The sequence below is a fragment of the Lontra canadensis genome, unplaced genomic scaffold (assembly GCF_010015895.1).
Source record: "Lontra canadensis isolate GAN:19392208 unplaced genomic scaffold, GSC_riverotter_1.0 scaffold2, whole genome shotgun sequence".
NCBI lineage: Eukaryota > Metazoa > Chordata > Mammalia > Carnivora > Mustelidae > Lontra > Lontra canadensis.
Genome location: NW_022630996.1, coordinates 58,517,955 through 58,531,425, shown reverse-complemented (window position 1 = coordinate 58,531,425; position 13,471 = coordinate 58,517,955). Strand labels below are relative to the sequence as shown.

At 38.3% G+C, this 13,471-nt stretch overlaps 1 long non-coding RNA gene across 1 annotated transcript in view; it reads right to left on the bottom strand.

Annotated features, from left to right (window-relative positions):
• Nucleotides 1-311: 311 nt before the first annotated feature.
• The window catches only part of LOC116877653, a 131,774-nt gene continuing 118,614 nt past the window's right edge, over nucleotides 312-13,471 (bottom strand). The window contains exon 3 of the long non-coding RNA XR_004384683.1: nucleotides 312-374. This is a non-coding gene — a long non-coding RNA (uncharacterized LOC116877653). The remainder of the gene's footprint in view (nucleotides 375-13,471) is intronic.

Below are 13,471 nucleotides of genomic sequence, written 5' to 3'. Positions count from 1 at the left end.
ATGCAAAGGACTTGCTGTAGTGGGTTGAATGGTAGTGCTCAAAATATCTGCCTAAATCCCAGAACCTATGAACATAACCTTATTTGGGAAAGGGTCTTTGCAGATGTAAATTAAAGATCTCAACACAAGATCATCCTGGATCATCCAGGTGGGCCTTCAATCCAATGACAGGTGTTCTTAAAAAAGATAGGCAGGGAGAAACAGATGAGAAGGCCATGTGAAGAGAGAGGCTGAAATGGCAGTTATACAGCTACAACCCAAGGAACACCCAAGGACACCAGAAGATGGAAGAGGTAAGGAAGGATTCTCACCTACAGACCTGAAGGGAGTTCGGTCTTTCTAACACCCTGATGTCAGATTTCTGGCCTCCAGAACTACGAGAGAATAAGTTTCTGTTATTTTAAAGCATCCAGTTTGTGGTAATATATTATATCAGCCCTAGGAACTTGGCGACTCTCTTTAGCTTGACCCTACTCTTGCTGTCTACCTCCAAGACAAGAAGCAGCCCAGGCAGCAACACCATTCTTAATCCTAAATTCCTCTGTAAGTATCTTGGCCTCTACTTCAGATGTGCTCCCTACCACATTCAAACTAAGGCATCTCCCTGCACCTCTGCTCACCCCACAACTACCCAACTTTGGAGCCAAATGCTGGATCATGAAAGAGACTGTCCATCTTCATGAACAACTCAACCAGTTAGTCTACAATCTTCCATTCTAACACATGCTCCAACTTGGCAAGACACCATTCACAACCGTCAATGCAATTATCCTCCCATCCAGTGCCCAGACACGTGCAGACAAGGTGAATCAGCAGGTGCCCTTCTGATGCACCCCCTACAGACACTGCGGTCCTTCCACCTGCTCACTCTCCATAGAAGTGGTGTACAGCAAATCGCTCTTTTCCTCCTACACAATAGCCATTTCCCTAAAAATTACCACTTCTCCCTCTAACTTTTCTCAGCTCTTCACTCTTTTTGACACACACCAGAGCTGAGCCCAACACCTGGCACATAGAAGACATGCAAAAAATACTTGCTGATTGAATGGGAGCCAGATAGCTTAGGAGCATCCAGAAAGATATTCTAGAAACTAACTCGTGCACGAAGGAATGCTTTAAAGACTTTCCCACTGGCACTGCTGCTGCAGCTGGCCTCCTAACACTCTGGACAACTCTCTTTAGCTTGACCTTACTCTTGATGCCTGTCACCTACTGATGATGAGAGCCTGTTTTGGACTCTTCCCATTGGGCACACAGGTATATATTAAAGCTTGCTTCCAGAGAATCCTTCCTGTCAAAGAAAGAGGAGTCTATGAAGTGAACAAGCAAAATTTAAGTACAGCCCCTACCTTCTGGCTAGCCTTCAACACCTTTTCTTCTTCCTCCATTTGGCCTCACTGGTTACAGACCTTAGTTTCAAATCTCAGAACACTTGACTTTGAACTAATGTTTGAACCACCTTCTCCACCTAATGTTGCTTTCACTAGCTCTCATGCTATGCTTTGGGAGAGACAATCAGAGTAATGTAACCATACAGATCAAATAGAGAATCCCAGCATCACCTTCAAGCTATGTGACCTTGAGCAAATCCCCCCTGATTCTTAGATCTTCCACCTGCCAAACAGAAAAAAGGTATGAAATTAGCAGTTTTGTTGGGAGGTTTAAAAATGCTGAGAGGGTTAGAGAACTGGCAGAATAGCTAAAACACAATAAAAGCTCAAAACACGTCAGCTATTGTTCTTATTGGACCTACCTCGATATTCGTATTGCAGATTACAGAAAGCAAGTTTTGCAAGAGGCTGGACACCCTTGCCCACTAATCTAGACCTGGAGAGATGAACAGGACACCTAAGTTATCCCCAGATGTCTCTACGATTCTACATCACTAGACCAGGGATGGCAATAACCAAAATCATAAGAGAAGCTTAAAAAAACTAGTTTGAAACGTAGTTTGAAAAACAACTGGGGCACCTGGGTGGTGCAGTCAGTTAAGTGCCTCTGGATTTGGGCTCAGGTCATGATCTCAGGGTCATGAGATCGAGCCCCATGTCAGGCTCCACACTCAGGTGGGGTGGGGACCCTGCTTGGGATTCTCTCTCTCCCTCTCCCCACTTGTGCATGAGTTCTCTTGCTGTCTCTGTCTCTCTCTCTCAAATAAATAAATCTTAAAAAAAAGAAAAATGAATTTTCTTAGCCTTTAACTGTATCTATTAGAAATGTAACTTTCTAGTTTTATATATCAGTAAATGTCGCTCAAATGCTTTGCAAAAATACACGAGTTGTACAACATTGTGAATGTAAATGTAATGTAAATGAATGTAAATGGCTTCAGTACTAAGTGTACTGAACTTTACACTTTAAAATGGTGAATTTATGTTTTGTGAATTTTACTTAAACAAAATTACTTTTTTTTAAATATGCAGAAACTGCTGTTGTCTTTAAAATCAGAATGTTGACCTGAGGATCATTTTTACAAACACAGATTCTGATTCTGTAGGTCAAGGTGAAGTATGGCTATCAACACCTTTTTTTAAAAAACCCCCTTAGTAATTCAGATTAGCCAGGGTTAAGAACCACTGATTAATAACTTAAAATATCTTAAATTAGGCAAAGGAGATTAATAGAGTAGAAATTGCACTTTTTACAAAAAGACAGTTATCTGGTTAATGCGGTGTGACTCTGGGGACATTCTTTTCTTTTTATAATTTCTATTATTGGGATTACAATAAAGTTTGAAGAATGCATTTACCCATCTAAATCACACTTCCCTGTGGATTTTCATTCATTTTGCTTTTAGGAATAACTATCTGCTTGAGGTGTTAGAGCAACCAAAACGTAGGGGCAAGCTTGGGAGCCATGAGGGGAGGAAAAAGAATCCCCATGGTACCTCCTGGATTCTCTTCATCTAGTTCCATTCAAAAAGGTCCCAAAGCACAGCCCAGTATCCCACTGTGTCCTGATAGGGGAAGGGGGAGAGCATGGAATGTGAACTTTCTGAGTTTCTTCAGCTCATCAGAATGCTGTGAGATCTGGAAGAGAGATGGGTACAGATGTGCAGCAAGGGTGCTGCAGGCAGTACTCAGCTTTCCTCAACCTTCCCTCCGACCTCCCCCAAGTCATTCCCTGGCCCCCTCCATGCCTGCATGTCTGACACGTGAACACAGACTGGACGTTAGAAAGCACCTGCTGCTACCAGGAAAATTCTACCTTGGACAAGAGGCTACAGGGGAGTAGATGAGGAGAAGGGATGGTAAATGGAGAAAAATATTAAAGCTACATCTGTGAGCCAGCCAATAAGAAAAAAAAGGGACTCTAAATTTAAAAACAACGAAAAAACACCAAGAACTGACTGGCCTCTATTTCTCAGATTGGAGAAAGGAACCTCATCCTTGCTATTAAGAAGTTGCCCAATTTGCTATTATGTAAGAGAAGGTGCTTTTGTATTTATTTACATTTCTTTTCAGGATAAAATCACTACCTGGTCTGACAGTCCTTTTCCACATTTTATTTCTCCCTCATCCTTTAATTGTAAACTCTGACTTTTCAGATCAACTCGAATACCACCTGGCAGACTTGCTCCTGCGTAAATACTTACCAAATTACAAAATGGTGAGTTGGGGTGGAATAAATGAGAAGACTGGAATGTTCTCTTTTCACTATAACAGATTTAATGAAGCTTTCCTTGTGGTGCACAGGAAAACTACATCACATTCTTACATTGTACATTCTTACACTTCATGTAATAATAGATGTGTCTCCTGCTTCTCTTAGAACTGATGTCCCAGCCTCATGTAGCTGAGTTGAGGTAGGAGTCTGGTACCAAGCTGTGAGCTCCTAGTAGCCCCATTAAACCATGTTAACAATACAAGGTTAGGAAACTAGAATATTGATGTCCACTCCCAGATATAGAAATAGTTCATGATGGGTCTCTTGGCAATTCACATAATCTTCTTGGACTTCCAGATTTGTAAAGAAAAAAAAAAAAATGGGACTGAACTACATAAACTTCCTGGTGCCTTCTAGTCTTAGAGCTCTAATTGTTAAAACTAAATGGATGTGAGCTTTTTAGGGCATTCTAGTGTAGGAAAAAGTAACACTTATTGATCTTAACTCCCAAGAACCCTCACATTTACATTGTAAATAGGATTTCTCCTCCATTTGAACATAACCAAGAATCAGAGATAAGATAAGACTTGCTTATGATCACACAATTATCCAGGAACATATCCCAAATGGATCTGAACCTCGATTCCATTCTTTGCCACTCCACATGGCCTCTAATCTGGGAGACTGATCTCTACAAGGGGATAGTCATTTTTATTTCAGGACACAAGTCCAGGTTATACAACATTAAAAATATAGTATATTATTAAGTATAATCTTTTTTCCAGGCTTCCTTACTTGCATTTTTTTTTTTATTGGAAGCTAACAGAGGACCAGACAAGTGTTTTTATCATTCTAATTGAGCTATTAAGAACACAGAATTCATCCCATTCCCGTTTCAAAAAGACACTGGTGTCAGTATCTCCCATCTCCTCCCATCCCCCTGTATACATCTCCACTCTGTCACTCAAACATGACTCAAATTTATTGTGTAAAATTACTGTCCCCTAGGTGCAGGATCCACAGCCAGAGAACAGCTCTGGTAGGAATATTAATTAAAACAAGAGCTTTTACATGAAAATAGCCTAGTTGGCAGGTAGTTAGGAATAAGGATGTCATTTTTCATGTCAAAAAACTGCAGTCACACATGACAATAGTTGTACATTTAGTTTCCCATGGAGAAAAATAAATGATCAGCCACTTAAATGTAGTAAAGGTTCTGAAACCCATTTCATTTTCTTCAACATAACAGCATCTATGTTTATCTTAAAATATAATTCTTCACATATGTTCATGATATCACTGATAGGCAAGGCAGACAAGGCCAATTACAGAGTGAGAATATAAGGAGAATGGAAATGACAGTGGAGGTAACAAGGGCTACGAGAGGTTTTTAAGTGGAATGGAATGAGTATACTGAGGTTTTTGTTTTTTTTTTTTCAAAAGCTAAGCTTGCTGGCTGTGAAAAGGACCAGCCACAGTGGGAGCCCAGTAGCAGGAGGTCAATTAGAAAGCAGAAGAGAAGGCCAGCAGCCTGGGTACAGAAGCACCTCTACAGTGACCTAGAGAGGATGACAAAGCACATGGACATGAGGGAGAGGGAAAATGCAAAACATCACAGTCTTGGGGAATGGGCTGAAGGAGAAACCATGATAAGGAATAAAGACTCTCAGAGGAGAAATATTAAAATAGAGACATTTGGAGAGTAGGAAAGGGGTTGGAAGGAGGGGCACAGAATACTGAGTTTAGCACAATATCTCTTAAAATAGAAATGCCTGAGCTACATCTGTTAGGTAGTTGGATGGATGCACCAAAGAGAACTGAGAATTTTAAAAGACAATAAAACACAGTAGTTACAACATCAGCTTTAGAATCAAATAGACAACGGGTTTGGTCAAAGCTCTGCCGTTATTCATTCTGTGAGATTGGACAAGATTTAGAGACTCTCTGAGCATAAACTTCCTCATTTGGAAAGAAGGATAGTAATAATCAAATGATATTTGATGTGGACTGAATTAGACAAAGCAGATATATAAGTGAGCAAAGTGCCTGGCATATAGTAGTAATTGCTCCATATATGTTACATGCTATTACTATTACATAGGTTATTGAACCATGAATAAAGGTAGGAATTGAAGTCAGAGGTTTGGAGCTGATAATCCTGTAAGTTTACAAGGGAAGATAGTTAAAGGCAGGGCCTTAGGAATGCCAATTCTGGAGGGTCAGGCATAGCAGGGGCAGGCAAAAACAGACTGAGAAGGTGTAGTAGGGGAAAGGAGAATCATGAGAGTATTGTGGCCTGGAAGCCAATGGGAGTAGGCAACAAGTAGGGGGATGGATCAGAATCACTGTATTAAGCAGTTATGGAGCAGAAAATTAACCATTAGATCTGTTAATGAGGATGACTTTGTTGACCTAAACAAAGAGTACTATGACGAAATAAAGAATAGAGGCAGTAAATAGAGATAGCATTCAGCTTTCCTACAAGATTTTTATTCAATAAGAAAAAGGAGGGACAGAGGCACCTATAAATTTAGTTAATTAATTTTATAGATGTCTCTCCAGTGCTCCAAAGGTATGAAACCCTGATCTCAGGTTCAAGTCAGACATTGGGATTCACAATATATTGGGCAGCATTTGTTAAGTTTAAAACAATCGTTTTGCAGTCAGGTCTATGATCTAGTTCCAGATCTTTCAAGCTGTGATTTGAACAAGGTACACACATTTTTTTGATCCACATGCCAAACAACAATACTAATTTTAAGATTGTTATTAGAATTAAATAAGGTAAAATATTTTAAGAGATAAACACAATTCTCACACATAATAATACCCCTGCCCCCAAATTGTATATTTTGAAAGTTGTAGGACTATTTGGAGAACGGAATCAATCATCCTGAAAAAGCAAAATAGGTAGGAACTAAAGGCCAGGCCTTGTAGTGCCAACATTTTAGGAGTAAGAAGAGAATGATTTAAGCAAATACATTACAGAAGTATAGGTAGGGGCGCCTGGGTGTCTCAGTTCACTAAACATGTGCCTTCACCTCAGGTCATGATCCCAGGGTCCTGGTATCAAGACCCACATTGGGCTCCCTACTCAGCAGAGAGCCTGATTATTCCTCTCCCTCTGCCTGCTACTCCCCCTGCTTGTACTCTCTCTCTGTCAAATAAATAAAATCTTAAAAAAAAAAAAAAAGCATAGGTAAACAGCCATAGAAAATTCACAAAGTTTGGTGACCTAGAAGCAATGCAGGCAGTTGTTCATAGTCAGGGGATGGATCAATAGCATTCATAAAAAAGACTGGAACTATAATTATATCATTGGACTAGACAATGAGGAATTCACTGGGGATAGCACATGAAGTTGATCTCCAAATAGTTATATGACCAGCTATTGGTTTTCATTTCTGGTTGATTGAGGTTTTCTCCAAGGACCACCATATCATACCTCTGAAATAATGTTGTTTTTGTGTCAAGTGGATCTTTCATGCATTGGTGGTCAGAGAGCCTAAAGGGACAGAGAGCCTGTAACTTCATCAAGCTAATAAAAAAAGATCTAATATATTATTTTATGTCTTCTTGTACACATGACAGGATGTGACCTAAAGATAGTTTTCATTATAACCCAGCCCAAATTTTTCTAGCAACTACATTTTCTATCAAGAATTAACTAAGGACTTTCAGGGAAGATGGCAGAGTAGGAGAATCCTAAGCTCACCTTGTCCCATGGTTACAACTAGATAACACATCAGTGTACATAATTCAGAAAATGACCAGAAGACTGGTAGAACAGACTTTCCACAGTTAAATGTAGAGAAGAGGTCACATCAAAAAGAATAGGAAGGGCGGGGACATGGTTGGGAGCTATTAACAGACCCACAGGTCTGTGGAAGGAAGGTTGTACAAGCAGAGAATGGGGAAAGGAACAGATATCCCAAAATGAAGAACTCACACAGAGAAAACAAACCATTATAACATTTGGTTTTGAAAATAAGAGGGGTCAAATTTTGCAAGTTCTTATAATCAGAGGGGTTTAACACCTGGAATTTTAAAAATCAATGAGCTTGGCTCTGGGAGAGTCAAGAGGGCAGAGTTTCTACCTTTAAAGAGACAGCACAACAAACAGTCCCACAGAGATATGGCATAGAAGCAGCAGTTGAAAAATGCCTGAGGTTTACAGGAGGGAGATCTGCTGACTAATCTCAGAGCATGTGATGGCATGCATCCTTGGGAAACTACTCTAGGCACAATAAAGCTGGTAGGCACCATTTCCCTTCGCTGTCCTCCAACCTAAACACACAAACACCTTTAGGAACCAGCACAAGGCCAAAACTCACTACCTAGCTTGCTAAAACCACTGACTCTGCTCCTGTGTACTTTTCTACAGATACACCCCATCCAACCCAGCCTATTTTGGCCTAAGAAGGACAAGCATGGACCTCCCTGGCACCATGCACCTAGCCCCAGCATTCTAGGGAGCAGGACCTGAACTCCCTCCAATATGCATTTAGCTGGAGCCCATCCAAAGTTGTACCATAAGCCTGGCAGTGTGCATGCAGTCACAACAGAGATTAGCACCACTTCAAAGTGACTCATACCCTAGAAAAACAAGGAGATAACCACACACACGAGCAGTGGGCTAGGGACAGACATCTGGTTTGACTACAGGCCCCACCACCAACAAAATCTTCTTAGGGCACAACACAGGGAAAGTGCCCTGCAGCTTGGCAGTATTGCATCTCTGAAAAATGCCTGGTCTGACAACTCAAACTCAGAAGTCCTAGAATGGACCACTAACAACACAGGGACCAAATCCTGCCCACAACAGGCAAAGAGAACCACTGTAGATGACTGGGCTGAAGGCAGAAGCAGCTCAGCCATAATAGTAGTGTGTACACAACACACAAAGGATACACCCATGAAGCACCAGGTTCTGGTGAACAAGAGACACTGCACTGTAGAACACTACAGGACCTCTTTTTAAGGCCACTACTTTCAAGAGCAGGGGATGTAGCTGACTTTCCCAACACATAGAAATAGATATAGAGAGTTAGACAAAATGAGGAGACAGAAGAATAGGTCCTAAATGAAAGAACAGGACAAAAATGCAGCAAGAGACCTAAGGGAATTTCTCTCTAATAAATCATATTATTTATCTCTATCTCTAAAATATTAGAGAACTTAAAGTAATCATCATAAAGATACTGACTAGACTTGAGAAAAGAGTGGAGGACCTCAGTGAGACTCTCAACAAAGATAGAAAACATAAAAAAGAACCAATCAGAGATGAAGAACTTGATAACAAAGTAAAAATACACGAGAGGGAATAAATAGCAGACTAGAGCAATAAGAAGGGATCAGTGACCCAGAGGAATGAATATGGAAAGCAATCAAAATGAACAGGATAGAGAGAAAAAACAAAAACAAAACAAAACAAAACAAAAAATGAACATAGACTTGGCAACTCAGTGCTACTACCAAGCATAATAAAATTCACATTATGGAGATTCAGAAGAGACAGAAAAGAGGGCAGAAAATTTATTTGAGGAAATAATAGCTAAAAACTGTCTTAGGGTTTCTAAAAACTCTGGGGAAAGAAACAGAAATCCAGGTCCAGGAGGCACAGAGAGCATCCAACAAAATCAACCCAAGAAGGTCCACAGCAAGACACAAAGTAATTAAAATGGCAAAAAAGTACTGATAAAGAGAGAATTTTAAAAGCATCAAGAGAGAAGAAAACATTTACATACAGGGGAAACAGGGAAACTTCATAAGGCTATAAGCTGATTTTTCAGCAGAAACTTTGTAGGCCACAGGCAGTCACATGATATATTCAAAGTGCTGAAAGAAAAGAAAAAGAAAAAGAAAAAAACCTGTAACCAAGGATACAGTGTTCAACAAGGCTATCATTCAAAATAGAAAAAAGAGATAAAGTGTTTCCCAGACAAACAAAAGTTCAAGGAATTCATCACCACTAAATGAGACTTACAGGAAATGTTAAAGGGGACTCTCTGAGTGGAAAGGAAAGACCATAAGCAGGAGTAAGAAAAGTAGGAAGCATAATTGCAGTAAAATTAAGTATATCTATAAAAACCAGTCAAGAGAGTTACAAAATAAAACAATCTAACATATGACATCATATACCTAAAATGTGAAAGGGGGAGAAAAATAGGTTCAGACTTAAGTGACCATCAACTTAATATAGACTGTTATATGCAAAAAATGTTATATAAACACCTAATGGTAACCACAAATCTAAAACCGGTAATAGATATGCAAATGAAAACAGAAAGGAATCCAAGTAGATGAATAAAGAAAGCCAGCAAACCATGAGAGAAGAGAGCTAGAGAAGAAAGGAACAGAGAACTACAAAAAGAACCATAAAATAAGTAGATCAATAAGTATATAGCTATTGATAATTATTTTGCATGAAAAGGACTAAATGCCCCAGTCAAAAGACATTGGGTGACTGAATGGGTAAAAAAGCAAGCTGCCTATCCTGCCTACAAGAGACTCAGTTCAGACCTAAACATACTTGCAGATAGAAAGGGAAAGAATGAGAGAGCATTTGTCATGCAAATGGAAGTGAAAAGAAAGCCAGGATAGCAATACCTACATTAGACATAACAGACTTTAAAACAAACATTGTAAAAGGAACAAAAAAGGAGGCAACATAAACATAAAGGGAACGATCTAATGAGAAGTAGTAACATTAGTAAAAATTCATGCACCCAACATGGGCACACAAAAATATACAAAATAGCTAATAACAAACATAAAGGAAGTAATCAATTGTAATACTATCATGTAGGGGACTTTGACACCACACTTACATCAATGGGTAGATCCACGCAAACAGAAAATCAACAAGGAAATAGTGGCTTTGAATGACACATTGGACCAAATGGATCTAACATATATTTAGAATGTCCTAGCCCAAAAGAGCAGAATGCACAATTTTTTTAAGTGCACACGGAACATTCTTCAGAATAGATCACATATCAGGCCACAAATCAAGTCTCAACAAATTAAAAAAGATCAAAGTCATACCAAGCATCTTTTTCTGACCACAATGCTAGGAAACTAGAAATCAACCACAAGAACAAAATCTGGAAAGAACGCAAATGCATGGAAGTTCAATAACATGCTGCTAAACAAGGAATGGGTCAATCAACAAATCAAAAAGGAAATTAAAAAATACATGGATACAATGAAAATGAAAGCACAATGGTCCAAAACCTTTGAGATGCAGCATAAGCTGTTCCAAGAGAAAAATTTAGAGCAATACAAGCCTACTTCAGGAAGCAAGAAAAACCTAACCTTACAGCTAAAGGAGATAGAAAAAGAACAATAAGCAAAAACCAAAACCAGTAGAAGAAAGGAAATAATAAAGATTAGAGTAGAAATAAGTGAAATGGAAACTAAAAAAAACAATAGCACAGATCAAGGACACCAGGAGTTGGCTCTTTGAAAAGATCAACAAAATTGATAAACCTTTAGCCAGACTCATCCAAAAAAAGAGGACTCCAATAAACAAATCAGAAATGCAATAGGAAAAATAACAACTGACACCACAAAAATATAAAGAATTATAAAAGATTGTGAAAAAATATATGCCCACAAAATGGATAACCTAGAAGAAATGGATAAATTCCTAGAAACATATCAACTCCCAAAATTGAATCCAAAAGAAATAGAAAATTTGAACAGATTGATTACCAGCAATGACAATGCATCAGTAATTAAAAAACTCCCAACAAACAAAATTCCATGACCAGATGACTTCAAAGGTAAACTCTACCAAACATTTAAAGAGGAGTTAATACCTCTTCTCAAACTATCCCCAAAAAATAGAAGAGGAAAGAAAACTTCCAAATTCATTCTATGAGGCCTGCATTGCCCTGATACCAAAACAAAACAAGAGAGAGAAAGCTAGAGATATCTGGTGATGAATATCTCTGATGAACACGGATGCAAAAGTCCGCAACAAATACTAGTAAACTGAATCCAACAATATATTAATAGAATTATTCAAAAAAGTAAAAAATCTTTCAAAAAACCCCAAAAAAGGTGAAGTGTGCCTGGCTTGCTCAGTTGTAGAACATGTGACTCTTGACCTTGCAATTGTGAGTTTGAGCCCCACATTGGGTGTAGTGATTACTTAAAAATAAAAACTCTCAAATACATAACTCACCACAGTCAAGTGGGATTTATTTCTGGTTGCAAGGGTGGTACAATATTCACATATTAAATAATGTGAAGCTTCACATCAATAAGAGGAAGGATAAAAACAATATGCTCATTTCAATAGCTGCAGAAAACAGTCGAGAAAGTACAATATCCATTCATGATAAAAATCCTCAAAAAAGCAGGTTTAGAGGAAACATACAGCAGCCAACATAAAAAAGGTCATCTATGTAAAACCCACAGCTAACATCATGCTCAATGGTAAGAAACTGACAGCTTTTCCCCTAAGATTAGGAACAAGACAATGATGTCCAACATCTTATTGGAAGTCCTACCCACAGCAATCAGACAACAAAACGAAGTAAAAGGCATACAAATGGGTAAGGAAAAGGTAAAACTTTCACTGTTTGCAGATAGCATGATCTTACATATAAAAAACCTATTGACTCCACCAAAAAACTATAAGAATATTTGATAAATACAGTAAGGTCATGGGGACAAAATCAATATACAGAAATCTCTTGCATTTCTACACACTAATAATGAAATAGCAGAAAGAAAAATTAAGAAAAAAATTCCAAAAAAAGGAAAAAGAAAAAAAAATTCCACTTAAAATTGCACCAAAAATAATAAAAATACCTAGGAATAAACCTAACCAAGAAAATGAAAGGCCTGTACTCTGAGAATTATAAAACATTAACAACAGAAATTGAAGATGACACAGACAGATATTCCATGTTCGTGAATTGAGAGAACAATTATTAAAATGTTGATAAACCCAAAGCAATCTGAAGATTCAATACAATCCCTATCAAAATACCCACAGCATTTTTCACAGAAACAGAACAAATAATCCCAAAATTTGTATGAAACTATAAAAGACCCAAATAGCCAAAACAATCTTGAAAAAGAAGAATGAAACTAGAGGAATCAAAATCCCAGATTTCCAGTTATACTACAAAGCTATAGTAATCCAAACAGCATGGTACTGGCACAAAAACAGACATAAGGATCAAGGGAACAGGATAGAGAACCCAGAAATAAGCCCACCAATGGTAAATTAATCTATAACAGGGAAGACAAGAATATGCGATGGGAAATAGACAAACTCTTCAATCAGTGATATTGGGAAAACTGGACAGCTACATATAAAAGAATGAAACTGGAACAATTTCTTATACCACATGCAAAAATAAACTCAAAATGAATTAAGGACCTAAATATGAGACCTGAAACCGTAGAAAATTCTAGAAGAGAGCACAGGCAATAACTTCTTTGGTGTTGGGCATAGCAACATTTTTCTAGATATGTCTCATAAGGCAAGGGGAACAAAATAAAAAAAAAAACTATTGGGACTACGTCAAAATAAAAAAATTCTGGACAGCAAAGGAAACAACCAACCAAACTAAAAGACAACCTGCTGAATGGGAGAAGATATTTGGAAATGACATATCTAATAAAGGGTTAATACCTAAAATGTATAAAGAACTGATACAACTTAACAGCAAATCATTATCATCCAATTAAAAAATGTGCAGAAGACATGAACAGAAGTCTTCAGATGGCCAACAGACATATGAAAGGATGCTCAACATCACTTCTTATCAGGGAAATGCAAATCAAAAGTACAATGAGATACCAACTCACACCTGTCAGAATGGCTAAAATCGACAACACACAC